Genomic DNA, 16,232 nt, shown 5'->3' with positions numbered 1-16,232 from the left:
TCCCAGGAGCTCTTGTGCCGGCCCGCAGCGAGGCGGCAGCTGGTGCCCCTCAGGCTGCTGTGGTGTTCTCAGCAAACCTCAGCAGTTCCCACTTCTGATTTGAGACCCCACAAGGTGTTAGGATGAGAAAGCTCTAATTTGATGTTATTTTGATAAAGGTATTTAGAGAGACATCTCGAGGAATGCAGAAAATTGAAGTAAATACAAACAAAAAGCAACAGCTGTAAGTTAAACTGTCACCGTTGGTGAGTTGAAAAAATGAAGAAATAAGAAAAGGAACAGGTACGGTAAGGCTCTTAAAATGTACTTATTTACTTGGTATCAAAAGGCACTGTAAACTCCTGTCTTTCTCTGTCAGTACCTCTGAATGCTGTCCCTCACGGATTGGGTGTACCAGACGGTGGAACCAGGTTGTCCATGTGGCTGCGAGCCTGGCGGCACAGGTGGGTTTGGCAGCTGGAGAAGGTGGAATGGGAAAAGCGTGAATTTTTACCTCAAATGAGGAGGGGAGGGCTCTGGGGAGCAAGATCAACTCTTGGTCTATTGCTCTGTGCCAAAGATTAGTTTTATCTGATACATTTGTTTGGGAAGGGTGTTTGTAAATACCCTCATGGCACGTCCTTACCGGCTGAGGCAGCGTGGATGGCCAGCAGGTCAGTGGGTGCCGGGGCAGGCAGCTTGTCTCTTGCTGTGCTCTCCAGGCAGCAATCACTCCATTTTTGTACCTGGATGTGCTGTATTCTCTAGCCTGTGTATAAGAAGGCTTTTCTGATTGAAATAGTGCGCATCCCATCTTGATGTTCAGTGTGCTAGCCAGACTCGAGCTCTGCAAACACGGGGATGCAGCCTAACCATATTGAATTACAGGTACAATTTGTCCTCACTCCCATGGTATGAAGATAAATTAAATGTGTGTTGTTATGTAGCATGTTTCTGCAGATGATTGCTTGTTGCAAAATTGTATTTCAAAGCAAAGAACTAGCGGTTTGAGTTTTGATTTCTTACCTCATCTGCTAGGGACTCTTTAAGAAGGTCATATTAAGAATCTGTGCCTGCTTCTTTCTCTGTGATAAGACTCTCTCAGCCCCTCACCTTTTTCCTCCTGTAAAGAGCATGGACGTCTGCTTTTGGAAATTCTGCGTGAGAGGTTTCATGGTGCAGCTTTGGTTTTATTTGTTTCCCGTTCTCCCCCACTGCATTTGCTAATGTCCATCAGCAATGTGCTAAGTCTGTTCTGGCAGGTTATTCAGTTATATCTTTAGGTTGACTTGAATTTGGAGGGATTACAGTCAAAGTGGGCATCAGATTTTGAGAATTATTCTGCAATGACTGCAACAGAATTAGCAGCAATATAAAGCTAAACTCTATTTGGCATCAAATTAATTTGTTCCCAGTCTCCACAGTGTTGTGAGTTTTACTCTGAATGGCACCAAGACTTCCTGATAAAACAGGGAACAGTCTATCTCCAGGAAATCTACCATAAAGTATTTGGGTCTCTTTCTAATTGACTGTTTACATGAGTCTCCATTAAATTCTGGCATCCAGACTACAGTGGGATCATTCTGGACTTTTTTTTTTTTTTTTTAATGCACGTACTTTTCACAACTTCAGTTTTACTCAAATATGCAGGACTGAATTTGCCTGTCACTGCAAGGCTATATCCAGAATGTCCTTGACTTTCACTTCCAAAATACTTTGCATATGAATGTCTGCAGCATTTTGGTGAGTGAGCTAAGCACTATGTTAAACCTAGTGAAACTGAAAAATAAGACAACTCTGCAACACTATACTTACCAGGGATTTATTCTTTTGGTTTTTGTTACCTTAAACATATCCCACTATTGAAACTGCAGTGAAAGACCATCGCATTGCAAGCTGAACTCCTCGAGACAGGAAAAAGACCCTCCCACAGATATCTATATATATATTGGATGGGAAACAGTAAAAAGAGACAAAAAGTGATGGTTAAATATAGGTTTGTAGGATTTTCTTTTATCTAGAATACTAGATTAGGGGTTTGGGTTTTTACAAAGGAAGATGAGTTTGCTGTTTCCTTTTGTCATGTGGCTGTCTTCAGGCAATTCTGAAGGATTCTTGGAATGGCTTAAGTATTGGCAAACAGGGAGTTTAGTGGCCTGTAAAAACAGCTGATGGGTATAAAAACAGTGCATTAACACTAGCCTGGAAGAGGATGTTTTGAGAGGATGGTTTATGAGGATATTTATGATTTTAAGGAAAGGACAGAGGATTGTCTAACAAGTATATGAACAGAATGTCAAAAAAACTATGAGTGGGAATGATCTTTATGTAATAGAGTACTTGGATACAAAATAAAATGTTTTTGATGTGAATATCTGAACCTGCAAGTGGTGCAAAGGCAGGTTAAAGGCTGATGAAGCTTGTGATTATTATTATTATTTTTTTCTGTATTGTAGGTAGCTGAAGGTGATAACTCTTCCATTCTTTAGCATCAGAGAAATCCCAGGAGTTCCTAAATTTGCCACAGGTAGGAATTTTTTTTATTAAATTTGTTACTGGAAAAGTTATGGCAAAATCACCTGTTTTGGTTCACTAAACAAAACTGTTGTGCTTTTATTCCAACTGTGGAATAGAAGGGAAACAGGCTACTTGGCAACGTCACCAGTTTGGGACTGTGAATTTTTGTATTGTCTTTTCAGCTAAGTAAGACACTTGCAGGATTACATATTTTACCAAGTATCAAAATAAGTCTAATTGTCCAAATTTCTCTATTATATAATACATTATGCTTGAATCCCCATCCTGTAGATCTATGAAAACAATAAATAAAAAAGTCACTGTTCTGGGTAGAGAATGCAACTCTCCTGCTAACTTAAAAGGACAAAACAGGAAATGTCATTTTGAAGTAATGTTAAAGCCCCAGCACAACTCCAGTCTGAGATTGTTTGCCACCAGATCAAACAGAAAGCTGGGACCATACCAGCTTTAGGAAGCAGAGTTCAGCTCTCTGGGAATGGTAACAAAGCTATATGTACTCCACAATGAGACAAGTTTCTCAGGGCTGTTAAGTCCTGGGTATTCTCAGTAACCAGACTTTCAGGTTCCCAAAATGCTGGCAGACCAGTCCAGCAAACCCAAAGCAGTTTCTAATGAAGGTATTTTCCTTTGAAATTTGACCAAAGGCTCACTTCCCATATTTTCCCTGAGAGATCCACAGACCATAAATTTGAGTGTACTGCCAGCTTTGGTAGGTGCAAGTTTCTGAAGGCTGTTGGTCCGGTAGCACTTAAACTAAATTCCCTTTCACATAATTCGTGTCTTCTCTGCCTGTGATGTGAAATCCCTGCATCCTGCTAGCTGAAAATATGGGGGAAATTTGCCTCTGTTGTTGGAAGCTAGTATATTTCCACGAAGCATTTATGGTTTGGTTCATTGCATTTTTTCCAGTGTTTTCCTGAAAAAAAAATCAGCAGCTCTAATTCTGCCTCGTGTGTTTAGGTGGCAAATGCTGCAGGGCACAGCCTGGCACACTGAACGTGTGCATGCGGTACTGAGCCAGCTGAGTCATAATGCCTGAAGTCGTAATGCCACAAAACTCCAGATTCTCAGTGAGCCTTGTAATGCTTGCCTTAGGTATGTTTTCCACCACGTCACAGAAAATACATCACACCTAGCTGAAAAGGCTTTGATACTTCACTTACGATCTCATGTAGCTACAGAAATGACACGGAGGGGAGTTGCTGCCTATTGCACCAAGAGGGAGCTCAAAGCAGCTGCTACATGTTGAGCCATGATGACTTACACTGTTCCGAACAGGGCTATTTGTTTGTTTAGATTTACTTAGTCTTGGATCTGAGTTACCTGTGCTAGACTGTGCAATGCAGGAAAACCAGGCTCACTACCCAGGTATGAAACATCCAAGACTGCACAGATAGCCTTGCCTTGACAGGATGGGCTTTGGTGCCAGAGCTTTTTCAGTGGTTTAAGTGTTGTCCAGTTTTTCAGGTAATAAAGAAACACTTAAGGCATAATTTGATGGAAGCTAACACCAATAACCTACCTTTCAGGTGAGCTTCTGCTGTAGGTAGGAGGTGATAGCATGGTGGAAAGTAGGTAGGCATTTGCTTGTAGGCTACAGCTGCTCGAAGGCTGGCTTCCTTCCTTCCTTCAGTCATCCTAATCCAGGCTAGGGTACTGAAGAATACACTTAGCGTTTTACAGCACCGTAGAAAATACTTGGAGATTTGCTCTGAAGGCAGAACTTTGTCAATCTTGTGGAAAGTATTTTTATTCCTAGAGGTCTTGATAAGTCTTGGATTTTGCTGATATCTTAATGTGTGGAGGGCTGATTGTCTAATGGTCAGAATGACCTCAGAGCATATAATATCTCCACATCTCACACACTTAAATGTGTGCTATTTTTCTTTTCCTGTTTTGTTTGTTAGGATGCCTTCAAGAGGCATCTTATAAATGGGGAATCTGGCCAAAGGAAAATGAAGTCCAAGACTGCATAAGCTTGATGAAGGAGGAAGTGAGAGCTCAGCCATGGATTCCATAGTCTGTCCTTCTCCCCTCCTCGGTAGACATTATTAGCAGTCTTGTTATTCTACAGAGCAAGTATCCAGATGAATTATGAGTTAGAAAGGAGAGAAGGGATATAGAATAATGTTTTAAGCCCCAGAACAGGTCACTTCAAACGATGAACGACTTTTGTTTTGTTGGAATTCTTTCCAACATTGCCAGTGCTCATGCTGCTCTTTACATGAACAAAAGGCTTGTCTATTCTGGGTTGCAGTGCAGCATTTTTTGCCTGCCCTAAATTCACTTAATTTTAACTTAATCACTCCATATTTTTTCATGTTTCTGTGAGGCTACCATATTGCTGTCTCAGCAGTAATAGTGAGAAGTTGAAAGAAGTTAATCGTGCTGAGTAGCTCAATGCCTTATGGTTTATTATTAAGAATAAAGACAAGTACTCCACTATTTAATCTCTAATGTGCAGTTAACTTAATTCCTAATCCTCTAAAGAGATGGTGTTCTTCCTAATGCTTTGGCTTCTGCCTCGCTTTCAAGCTGTGCACGAAACTTAAAAGCCAAAATACTCAGTGCTGAGAAAATTTTAATAAATGCATGCATAAGTCAGTCTGCATTTGCTTCTGCTTAAACATTCAGGGAGAGAAGTTTTCCTCTTACTAGCGTGCCTGACTGAAATGAATGCTTAGGGGGCTGCTTTCCTGTTCTTGTGCTACTGACACCTGGTGCAGCACACACAGCCTGGCCTGATACGGGATTAGCTTAGTTCTCTGCTCTAATTGTTGGTAACTGTCTAAAATACCTCTTTCTCCTTGTCTGCTAGTTCTTTTCTTAGCCTGGCCGCCTCCTCCTCCCTATTATTTTCAGAGTTCCATGCTAGATCTGACTGAGTATTCACTGAGGACATGTGGGCTGTGCTACAAGTTAATAAGCTTCTGCAAGCCGTTAGTTCTTTACCGTGATAGTTTTCTTTACTTTCGGTGTATTATGGTGCGGTGGCATTTAACAAACAAGTGTCAACTGCAGAGTTTTGGTATTGTGCTTTCACTCGTGGAAAACGTTGCACTTGTCCCTGTTTACTCTCCATCTATAAGCTGGGGTATGAGCCCCAGAATTGTCCAGACAACATCCGTGCTCAGGTTATGTTTTCAGACTGCATGTAGATGCCAAAAGCCTGTTGTTCTGGTATTTTGTTTTCATTGCCTCTCCTTTTTGGCTATGTTTAACTTTAGCCTCTTTCAATCTTCCTGTTTTACTACTATCCCGCACATTTGTTTTATTCCATTCAGCTAATTGGATTAATGCACTTAGTGTATTTATTGCACAGTATTGATTTGATAATACCTCTCCCACTCTTCACCATAATCTCTGTTTTTCTTGGACAACACTAAATGCTTCTCCACCCCCACCTTTGCAGACTTCATGGATAACATCACAGCAGTGATTAAACCCCCCTGAAGCTAATCATGCTCTGCCCTGCAGGCCCGGTGTGCCTGGCTGACTTCTCCTTAGCCTTCAGTGCTTAGGAAAGTGTTGGCTAATGCTTTCAATAGCTGCTCAGTGCTGATGTAGATGATCTCGCAAAATCTGAGGCTTGTGTTTTTGCAAGTGGTTAGTCACTTGAGTGCTGAGCTTTGGTGCCTTTGGGGGAGGTTAAATACCTCAAATATTTGCTTGCCTATGCTTACTTTTCAATGTTCAAACTTCTGGCAAGAGCTCAGCATCCAAATTCCCCAATGACCTGTGAAAATCTCTGCCTAAGTGTCTAAAGCATGTAAGTCTAAAGCTTTCCTAGAGTCAAGAATTGTTTGCAACATGCAAACACTGGAATTATCAGTGGCTTTCCAGAAATTATGGCAAAACAGAGCCTGTGTTGATCCCCTCTCTGTTGTTGTTTGACAGTCAGGTGCGTGTTCACGTATGTGTGCTATGCGGAGTTTTCAGCTTCACGTGTATCTTTATTTTTATCCCCAATTCCTGAAAAAAAACATGTTCATTATATAGACCGCACTCTCTAAAAACCTGAAATGGTGTGCTGGGCTGGACAGTGGTTTTCCCCAGCTTCTCCTCAACTGAGCTGAGGCTTCTGCCTACCTCATCTGCCTTTGCTTGCCTTCGTGTGGCCGTGCTGAGTGCAGCCGAGGCCTCGTGTGCTGCCGAGGCTGTCTGAGGCTGGTCCTGTGCAAGGAGCTACTTGCGCACAGGATCCTGGCAGCTCTCCCATCTCCTTCAAAACAGCAGCATGATGATGAAATAGTTTGGTGCAGAGGGAATGGGAAGCAAAATGCTCTGCCTGCCCCTTTTTGGAGTTGATCTGGCACTTTGGAAATAGGGCTTCCGCTGCTCAGAGAGGTTGTGGAGCCCAGAGCAGAGGTTAATGCTTTCTCAAGCAGAGAGCGTGCTCTCCAGGTGTAGGCAGTTTTATTTTCTGTCTCGCTCTGCAGTTGTTGCTGAGTGGTAAAAGATATTTTTATTATACTAAGGCAGTTGTAAGACATTACCTCCATTTGACAGCTTCTACACCAGCTTGCTCCTCTCATCAGACAGATCCATTTCTTTACTCTCAATATCAACACGTCACTTTTCTGAGATCCAAAGCTGTGGCATGAGGAGAGGACCATCAGAAAGTAACAGGCTGTGTACACAGGGTGTCTGGGAATGCTGTCACATGGCTACCAAAGGAAGGTGGGGTTGTGGGGGGATTTTTGTGTGTGTGCTCTATATGACAATACATTGACTGCAATTTTAAGTTAAAAATAAATCATCTTGAGACTAAAACTGCAACCCAGAACAGCGAGTTCCTTGGGGTAATTTGCTTGTGTTAGTGGGAAGTTAGAGCCCCTAACTCTCCCTGGAGACTGGCAGGGAGGTTTTTGTTTGTTTGTTTTTAAGAAAAAAAAAAAGGCAGGGAGGAGAAGCCTGCAGTCTCTGCTTGCTTCTTGTCCCTTTCGAAGCCAGGCAGTGTCGTACCTCCTGTAGAAAAAGAAGCTGAGTCAAAGCAATCTCTCTAGAGACAGTCGCACATTGGGGTTTTATAGCCTCATCTTCTACAGCTTACCCTGAGCCAGCCTCCCCTGTATGAGGCTGTGACCTATTTAATTCCAGACCCAGGAGGGAGGCGAGTGCTGGGTTAGGGCAGAGGGTTTGGGTTGTGCTGGGCTTGCTTGCTGCTGCGTGTTCCCATGTGGCCTTCTGCTTCCATGAAGCAACTCAGGTAGTGCTTCATCTTGAAAGCTCAGCATTGCTGCGTTTTTACATACAGCAGACAAATATCTCATCAGTGCTTTGAGGTGCTACATTAAGCTGGTTTCAGGACAGCTTTGAGGAAGGAAACATTTGGGATGCTTTTTTTTTTGCCTAAAAGTGTTGCTTGAGTAAAAGTAACTCCTTTTCCAAGTGAGTTTCTGCTGTCTGTAACGCTTCTTGCAGCTTCTCTCCAACTCTAGGGCAGGCTGTCAACAGTTACCTGTCACTTTCTTTCTTTTTCTTCCTCCAAAGCATTTTCCAGGTTAACTTTCTTCCCCCTCCCTTTCTGCAGGATGCCTGTTCTCTGGGAGCCCCGTGGGATGCTCGGCACAGCCTCAGCACCTGGAGCAGGGCAGCAGGACTGGGGCTGGGTGAGCTCACAGCAGGATTTTGGGGTTGATTGCTAGTGATTTCCATGCAGCCTGGGGACAGGGATTAGCAACCAGTCCCTTTTGCATCTGGAGGGCTGGGGCTGTGCCTTCGGGGCAGGAGTTGCCAAGCAGTGAGCGTGTGCTGCAAAGAGAAGGGCCTGGGGAACTGTGCGGGGCTTTGGGAGGCAGGAGGGCATTAGGTCGGATGGTGCATTAGCTGGCTTTTTTGGAGCAGTGGTGGATATATCTAAGAAGACAGACCATTTGGAAAAGGCTGGAACTCCTCTCTAGGACCAAGTAGAGGCCTAAGAAAGGTAGGGCAGGATGCCTTCTGTCTGTTACCATCAAAAAAAAAAAGGCTAATGCCTGAAATAACTCTGATTTTCATCCAGAGTGAGTGTAAATGCATTTCTGACTGGCTTGTGTTTGCTATCTGACTTGAGCTCTGTCGCCATATAGGGCAAGGAGAGTAATGCCCCCTGCTAAAGCTGTTGGGAATGAAGGATTTTGAGAGTGAAAGATCCTTTAATTGTCCTTTAATAAGGCTGCTTCCTTTTGAGCTGGGAAGAAAGCAAATATTAGCTGCTGCTTCAAGGGCTTAAGCATATCTGAACTTCGTTTTGCAACATCTCATTTCATGTCCCCTACAGATACCTTGCATGGTATCTGTACTGCTGTCATCATCAGGTGCTGGATGGTTGGAAGTGTTAGCGGCAGAGCTACTTTAATACTGAAGAGTGAAGTGCCAGACCCTGCAGCGCAACGCATGACAAATGGCTTCTGCTAAAGCAGGCTCTTCAAGATAAAGCTAAGGGACCTTGGCCCTTTATTTCAGGATGAGCTTGGACATGTGGCACTAATGCTAGTTATATTTGTGTGCCGTTACTAGTGTAATGGCAGATGAAACCATTTTGTCTTAGGAAATTTCCTGTTTTCTGTGCTGTAATCCACAGTGATGCAAGTCTGAGGAAATGGGTTACTCAGCACAACAAAACCCTGTCTGATGAGAGTTTTCTTAGGAGCTCTAGCGCCCAAGCTAGATTACAAAGGAGGAGGACGTGCTATTGTAGCCATACTCCCATGAGAGCACCTGTGTGATCCTTGTTTTCTATTGACCACAACTGTGACCTGCAGAACTCAGCACAGAAATAATCCTACTGTGAGCTGCTTTTGATGCCGAGAGATGATTCTCAAATTGTGCAACTCCCTGTTTTCTATTCAAAGATTGTGCCTGAGTTGTCTTTCTGCATTTGATCCACTGAACCTTTCTCTTTTGTTTCTTTTTTCTTTTTTTTTGCCAGTTTCTGTTGCTTTTCTACTATGCGCTTCAGAGACCGAAAATAGCTACACTGCTGAGAATGAGTAGGGAGGCAGAAAAGCAGCTGGAAAAATTGCTAGTTGTATCTGCCTAACCTGAGCCATTATTTGACAAAATAAACCTTTTTCACTTCCTTCCCTTGCGACAATTTATCTCTGACCAAAGTTTCGCTTTTATTTCTTTATTAATAAATCTATTTACCCCTCAGTGAAGAGGATTACTTACTACTCTAATTTGCTAATTCTTCACACCTTATTTTTAACAGTGTAATAGGTGATAGCCTGTTGTTTATGGGAGGCCCAGCCTTGGGCTGCAGCTAGCTCGTGAGCTGTGAACAAATGTTTTTCTAGTCTGGGAACTGTCTTAAAACAGCAGTGCAACGCTCGTGAAATGGGAGTATAAACTAACTTATAACGTACTGTTCTTCTGTTGTGATGAAGCAAATACTTCACAAGGCAACTGAGCACCTCCAACCAGCTCAACTGCCTGCATCCGATGTGTGTAGCTGTGGGTGGAAGTTCTGGTGGTGTTCCTGAACAGAGTGCAAACAGGCTTGTTACTGCCTGGCTATATTCACATCACTGGGTAGAAATAAGTCTCTGTCAAACCGCATTGCTTTGTAGTGGCTGACCTTGTTTAAAAACCTGAACTTACAAAATAGGTTTTGTTTCTGCCAGTAGTTTCTCGGCAAGTTAAGTCATGCTTGGCAAGTACCTGAGGGGCAGGAACATCCTCCGGTAAAATTTAGTATCGGCCTGTTTAAGGTGAGTACCACTTCAGCTCAGCAGAACCAGCAGAGGAGAGCCTTTGAGGTGCTTAACCAAGGGATTGGTGTCAACTTTTGGGAAACAAAACAACCATACTTTCTCATTAAATAAATATAATTGAAAAGCTGCAGTACTGTATATTTTTGGTATACTTTGCCTGTAAAATGTCTTGAAGTTTGATGCAAGCTCTTGAGGAGTATTTACCAGAGAATGCATTCCCCATGTAATGAGTTGTCTCGTAGCTTCAGTTAGGTGAGATGGAAATACAGAAGTCCTTAAATAGAGGAAGTGGCTGGGACGCCAACCTGCCAGGGCGAGCTGCTGGGTCAGTTAGGCTGACAGTTGTCTTTGTGCCGCCCGTGGTTTGTGTGCAAGTCTAGCACCAGACTGTCTAAGCAAGATAAAACTGGTTATGATTTTAAGAGCCATGAAAGATGTATTAAGAGCCAGGTTGTAACAAAAATGGAAAAGTTTATATAAATGCAAGTGTCTGGTTGCACAAAAATAACAGCTAACAGGTGGTTAGTACTAACAAGGTAAATAGAAATAAATTATGGTTTGGATGCAGTGCTGTTGCCTTGTTGGAGATACCTAGCGATTTAATAAGCTCCAGGAACATAACAAATTCCTAAGGGCCTGGTCCTGCAATGCACTCTGCAAATGGATTTAATTGAATTGTAATGAGGCTAGTTATGGACAACTGTTCCACTTACACGCAGCTTATTGCAGGATTAGGTTTAAACTCCTCAGTACAACATATGTTAGAGTGTTACTTTAAAATTAAAAATTTCAAGCTTTGCGGTGGGCTTGTGGTCTTCAGAACCTATGAGGTTGACAGTATACTGAAAACAGTGGCATGCCCTGTGTTCCTGTGATAAACAAGCAACTCCATTAATAAAGAATATGTTCCTACATCCTTAAATATTAATAGCCAAACCTGGGACTGTGAGAGAGATCATTCGGAACAAGATGTTTTTTTTTATTCCTGGAAGTGTTTGTGTATTGACAGTTTTAAAAGAGCAACAAACACCTCCAAATATTTGTTTAGAAATAAAATTGGCTATAGGGCTGACTAATGTTGCTGAGGATTGGGATCCAATTATGTGACATATCAAAGGAGACTGGCAAGCTCAATTCCCTGAATGGGAGCTTTGAGGTAAGATGTGGTCCCACAATGGCAACTTGTGCCACACCATACAATTTTCATCCTGAGATGTTTTCTCTGGAGGTGAGAGAAGCATGTTTTGGTAAATGTATGATTTCATCATCTTTTAGGTGGAAAGCAGGCAAAGTTTGAGGCTTCTATATGAATCATGAGTTGAAGTCATTTAACCTACATCCCGCGTATCAGGTACTTTTCTTCTCACTGCAGACACAGTATTTGTCCAGTTCTAATTAACTTGCTCTCAGGCTTATGTATAAACCTCTGCTGAAATATAACACTATAATTACTGCCCAACTATTTTTAAATAGGTAAAAATGACCTATCAATACATTATAAACAGAGATAACTGCATATTTTATTAATGTTTTCTGAAAGCGTCAATTATTTCTATTTGGATATCAATTAGTTTGCTTTTAAACAGAATTCAGAGTAGTAGCATTCAATTCACTTACTCTAAATTAGATGGCAGTATGTTTCACTTAATATAAATTGTGTGTGATTACTTACAATCAGTTTAAATCGATAAGTTTGTGATGGATTTTTACCCTGTGCTGTGGTTTCCCAGTAATAAATCCCTTGTTTAGTCCAGAAGGCATCGCTTCTTTTGGCAGCTTTCCACGCGTTTCAGTAATGAGTATTGGATAGGCACAGTTTTAACAAATCAGCGTTTAAGAAAAAAAAGTCCCTGTAGAGGATAAATGCATTTAAAAAAATCAATTTAACTCAACTAGCCCCAGTCCAAATGAACAGAATACCCAGCTTTAAGAATCTTAGAGGCCGTTCCTTGTGGCAGATACTTGTACATATCCTGGCCTAATAATTTTAAATTTATTAATCAGAATGCTTTGTATGTAATTGAAGGGTTGGAAACTTTGCCATAAGTTTACAAAATCCGTGGAGGATAGGTGCAGAATGTTATTTTAGTTTGCTTAATTGAGTCACAAGCTGGGTTGACTTGTTCCTGAGGCTGTGCCACCAATCTGCAGAAAACATTGTCTTTACCCCACAAGAGAAGGCTAATGTGAACCAGAGGAGTTGTTCTGGAAAATGTGCATTGAGGTCACAGAGCATAATAAAAGACATCCTCTCATCTCCAAAATGGTTTGTTTGGATTTGGGTTTTAATGGGAGTAGGGAAAAGAGCTCCAAAAGCGTTAGTAAGGCAGCAGGCACTTATGGATGGTGATGCCCTGGGTTTTGTGGATCACTTTGAAGTGATAGCTTGCTGGTGAGATGGGTGGGAAAGCTGCTTGTGATCTCCTACAAGCTGAAGGAAGACACAGGCACTAGTGGTGATGGAGCACAGTGAAAGCCAGCCTGGCTGCGGCACTGCACTGGCAGGAATGACAGCCTCCAGCCTCCCTTACTGTTGAAAATCCTGGTGGAAAATCTGTTGGTCTACAACATATACTCGATTTAATCACATAGGAATGGCTTTAGTAATTAATTGAACCAGAGTGCAGAAATCAATTTTCATCTTTCTGGAATGGAAAGCTGCTTCTAGGCCAGGAAGCTGTTCCCCATGTCTCCTGTGAGCTCTATTCTCAGACTCATTTATGCTGTAGTGTGAATATACGTATGCTCAGTCTTTCTCCCATTTCATGCTTCAGCTCCTGGTTATAAAAGGCACACACTAACAGAGTGTTGCTTCCCAAGCCTGAGCAGACTTCATGAAGCAATTCTTAGATGAAATAAAGCATGGAAATGAATTAGTGAAATCCTGAGCTTCAAAGACCACCAAAAAAGCCAGGCAGGGCCGAGCACTGCAAGGTCAGGCAGTTGGGAGGCAGCGAAGTAGTGAAGCTCTGCAGGAAGAGAGCAATGCAGTATAAAGCACCTGGTTGTTTGGTGTCAGCATGGTAGGTTAGGGCTAACTTGGATAAAACCTCTGAACTTTAATGCAAGCATCAGGGTTGAAAATGTACCATTGTTGGAGGCTCCTCCGAGAAACAGGTAACTGTTGAACCAGCTGTGGCAAGACTGCACAGACAACTTCCTGGGAAACCCCATGGAGCAGCTGAGCCTTTCCCTGGGATAAAACTTCAGCTTTCTGCTGCAGTGCCTCGAGAGACAGCCTGGGCCGTGGGCTAACCTGCCGTCAGGGGAGGCGTGTGCTCTGCAGCAACAAGCCCCACGCAGGTGCCTCCTGACTGCCTTGCTTCTGGGCTGGCCGTGTTTCACCTGCTGGCTGCTGTTCCTTTGTATACATCAATCCGTTTTTCATTCTATTCTCGAGCACTCGGGTTGTTTAGGAAGCAGGTGGCAATCATGGAGCTCCTGCAGCCAGAAGGGTGGTGAAGGGACATTTAACAGCATGGGTTGCCTTTTGTTTTTAAGGGATCTGCTGGCTGCCTTGGCAAGAAACAGTAACTGTTTGTGGCTATTTCTCTTCAGCAGAACAAAGTGTGCTGGGTTGTACGTTCTGGTCCTTCATCTGTTTTCCCTGGGATGGCACAGGGGTTCTTAGCGTTTGTTAATAGACTAACCTACAATCTCCACATATGTGCTCGGTGTGTTTGTGCCAGGCTTGTGCCCCAGGCCTTTCTCCTGCTGCTTTTTCAGAAATATGTTATTAGTCCCTCAACATGAAGGATTATTTTTTATCTGGGCTACCTAAGTGCTCTAATTTGTAAAGTAATTTCCACTGAATTCAGGTCTGGCATCAAGACTAACGCCAAAAGAGCTATTCAAGGTGTGCATGCATGTGTATAATTTTATGCTTTTAATTCATTTGATTTAGCTGAGGCTGTTAGATTCCTGTTGTTCACAGTATGGCTGACTATTTGTAGACTACATAAATTAAATATTCCTTTCCTGGTACTGTGTAACTTAACAATTAAAACTACTTAATAATATTCTCCCATATGATTCCATCACGTGCTCTTTAATCTCAGAAATACTTCACAGGGGTAAGGTACAATGCTACCACCCCCATCCCCTCCACCCCAATTTTTCCTTAAATGGCCCAAAGTTATATTGCACTCTGATCCAGTTGGCTAACTTACACGATGGCTGAGCTAATAAAGTCCCAAAGACCAAGTCTGTAGTCAATTCCTCCCATGCAATGACTTCACTAACCTTTTTTTTTTTTTCCACTATACAGACTGGCCAGCAAAGAACAACATCAAAAATTGTGTGTCACATTTATGGGATCTAAGATTGCTTCAGAATCAGTCATTTTCTTTATAATGAGGATGGATCCTCTTCCCAATAGCAATTCTCCTGGACTCCAATGTAGAACAATTTGTATTTATTCCTTTGGTGAACCATTTTAATTTGGCGAATAGATTAATGATAACCAGCTAATGAGACCACTGCGCATGTTGAGAATTTACACTTGTTCCAATAGGAATTGTGACTCTTGTGTGACAGTATATTTTTTCTGTCCTGCTTTGTTTGTGTGCCAAATGGTAGTTGTGTTCCATGCTCATCTCTCATGCTGTTTTTCAAAAGCTTCTGATGGTGGATACCACACTTGAATGCTAGCTGAATCTGTATGTATTCTATCATTTGTGGAATGCATATTTAAAAAAAAAAAAGTTTATGCAAATTAATTTCTTCTGTATATCCATTGGAACTTTAAATTTAGGGGGGAAATGTTTGCCCATGTTATTGTCATCGGGCCTCTCATGTTAAAAGATTTGTTGCAACTTTCTGTTACTTCTAAATCTAGAAAGCTATCTCGATCTGGAGGGTGTATTTTTACTCTTAAAAACAGGGATGTGGTAGACTAGACCAAACTGGCTACTTGCAAGGAACACCTCTGGAGCAGCTGTAGTTGATGCCCAAAGCTCTAGGATGGTATTTCTTCCTTCTGACTGCCTGTACTAAGGAATTGTCTTTCCATTTCAGTCTGCCTGCAAATCTGTCTCCTCGGGCTGCTGCATCGGAGTTTCAGAGTGGAGAAAACTTCCTATCCTGAACACTTGTAAAGGATTTGTTTTTTCTAAAGTTTCAGTAGGAGTAATTAACTGCTTTGTCACAGGCCATAATATGGACATGTGCTCTTAAGTAGTCATCTTTCTCACCCATATAGTAACCGTCAGAAAACTTCTCTTCGTGTCCAAGACAATTCACGGGGAGCTAACAAGCCTGCTCTGCCACTCGTAAACGTCAGTTTCAACATCGCATGTGAGACATGTGACAAGTGCCCCACTGCCTGTATCTCATGGCTTCTGTGAGCCAGGGCACGAGGAGGTTTGTGTCCAACTTGCAGTGTGTGTGGCAGGGAGTCAGTCACTTCTACTCGGATAGAAACTGGTTTTGAAAAATACTTGCCTGAGAGGAAAGCTGAAAGTAATTGTAACACATGAGACCAAAGTTGGAACCGTTGCTGATAGGCAGTGAAGAATGACTGTCCATTGAAGACAGTGCCCATCCTTTTCTCTTTATCACAGTGTCTGGTTTACAGTCACTTGGCAGTAATCGCAGCAGTTAGCATTTCCCAGCGTTGGAGCCTTTCAGGTTTCATTCCTTCAGTGCCATAACTACTGGACTTCCTGACCTGTGCTTTAAAGCCCCTCTTGAAGTGTTGCAAGGCGATAGTTTAGGGAAGAAATATGTTCATTACGCTAGCTTTTACTCCTTTTTTCTCTGCTTATGGAATCCACAGCAATTGCACAATAGCAACTGATAAGGAGCCCTGTGATCTTAAGTGGAGTTACAGCGAGGTACACAAGCCTGTCACAGTGGTGCCTAAGGGTTTGCAGTTACCTTCAGCATGTTTACTGCATCCAAAGCAGGCCAGATGAAAATGGGTTCTTGTGATGGGTATTCACTGGCCATATATCCATGCTGCCATCTTTGCTTTTTTTTGGTATTGCTCAAGACCATTTGCCAGTGCATCACAGTGCT

At 42.4% G+C, this 16,232-nt stretch overlaps 1 long non-coding RNA gene across 1 annotated transcript in view; it reads left to right on the top strand.

Moving 5' to 3' along the window:
- Window positions 1–378: 378 nt before the first annotated feature.
- Window positions 379–16,232, top strand: part of LOC118176165 — a 40,314-nt gene continuing 24,460 nt past the window's right edge. Inside the window, exons 1-2 of the long non-coding RNA XR_004755287.1 lie at window positions 379–443; window positions 2,436–2,506. This is a non-coding gene — a long non-coding RNA (uncharacterized LOC118176165). The remainder of the gene's footprint in view (window positions 444–2,435; window positions 2,507–16,232) is intronic.

The sequence above is a fragment of the Oxyura jamaicensis genome, chromosome 19 (assembly GCF_011077185.1).
Source record: "Oxyura jamaicensis isolate SHBP4307 breed ruddy duck chromosome 19, BPBGC_Ojam_1.0, whole genome shotgun sequence".
Classification (NCBI taxonomy): Eukaryota; Metazoa; Chordata; class Aves; order Anseriformes; family Anatidae; genus Oxyura; species Oxyura jamaicensis.
Note: the sequence above shows the minus strand (reverse complement) of the source record. Positions and strands in the feature narration are given on the sequence as shown.